Below are 1,232 nucleotides of genomic sequence, written 5' to 3'. Positions count from 1 at the left end.
ACGTCTTCTTTGTAAATTATGAGCAAGCTTGTCTGTGGTAGAATTAAAAGCGGGCCTAGAGTTAAGAGTACATTTTAAACGTTCTCCCAATAAATAAATCAGGAAATAAATAAATAAATGGTAACTAAGTGAGGTGATAGATAGGCCAAGTAGTATTAGTGTGGTAATCATTGCAGATGCGTATGTATGTCAGAATATCAGGTGCTTACTTGGGCAGCCCAGGTACTGGGGTTGGAGAACTACAGAGATTAGTGTGGCCCCTGCGCAAGGATGACATGCAAATGTGTGAGGCGTTCCCTAGTTAAGCAGTAAAGCATCATGCTGTGTGTCTTAAATATATACAATTGAGTTTTATTTGCCAATTATACCTCATAAAACTGGGGAAAGAAAGCTGAATGTAGAACTTCTTGCAAGCAATCCAGGCCTTAAAAAAATATCTAGGTTAGCTTTTTTAAAAAGCTATGAGCTTTTTAAAAAAGGGTGAGGAAATCTTACTGGCTTAATTATGATTGAAAAACAGTGATTACAGTTTGTTGAAAAAAAAGTTGAGTAAATTAATGGAACCATGGCTCTTTGATTTTGACAATGAATAAGGGAAAGGTAAGAAAAAGAGTATTAAGGGCTCTTGGGTGGCTCAGTGGGTTGTGTCAGACTCTTTATTTCAGCTCAGGAGACTCTTTATCTCTGGTGAGATTGAGCCCCTCATTGGGCTCTGTGCTCGGTATGGAGCCGGTTTGGGATTCTCTGTCTCCTTCTGCCCCTCCCCCATGTGTGTACACAGGCACGCGCACGCGCTCTCTCTCTCAAAGGACAAAAAAAAAAAGAGTGCTAAAGAGTAGTTGAAAAACAGATGATTTTCCAAAAATGTCCATTCATAGTGCTGTATATTGGTCAATCCAAGTGTTGTAAGTCTTACCTTGGGGTTAATCTAAGGTTCTGTTTATACTCCAGTTGAATATTTGGAACGGCACATGCAAATGTTTGCAGAATGTTAAGTGGTTGGAAATGTTCAGAAGGAAAATATTTGTCCTAGAAGAGGGAAAGAAATCCATGTTATATCATTGAAATAGAATATGTGAAGTCAGGGAAATCAGGGGAATAAACCTTGGTTTCCAAAGAAATGGAAAACCTACAGATGAGAAAATTTCAGAATTATAAGGAATGAGGCAGTCTAAGAATCTAGTAAGAGTTTATCCAGAGTTAAAATCTCAGTAAAGGCTGAAACTATACTT

General features: G+C 38.1%; 1 non-coding gene across 1 annotated transcript; it reads left to right on the top strand.

Annotated features, from left to right (window-relative positions):
- Positions 1-201: 201 nt before the first annotated feature.
- On the top strand, positions 202-305 carry LOC121013052 (U6 spliceosomal RNA). Its single transcript, XR_005782481.1, has one exon. It is a non-coding gene; the product is annotated as a U6 spliceosomal RNA (small nuclear RNA).
- The last annotated feature ends 927 nt before the right edge of the window (positions 306-1,232 follow it).

This window comes from Herpailurus yagouaroundi, unplaced genomic scaffold, assembly GCF_014898765.1.
Source record: "Herpailurus yagouaroundi ecotype Mexico unplaced genomic scaffold, PumYag 197, whole genome shotgun sequence".
Taxonomy (NCBI): Eukaryota; Metazoa; Chordata; class Mammalia; order Carnivora; family Felidae; genus Herpailurus; species Herpailurus yagouaroundi.
This window is presented reverse-complemented; position numbering and strand designations above follow the sequence as displayed.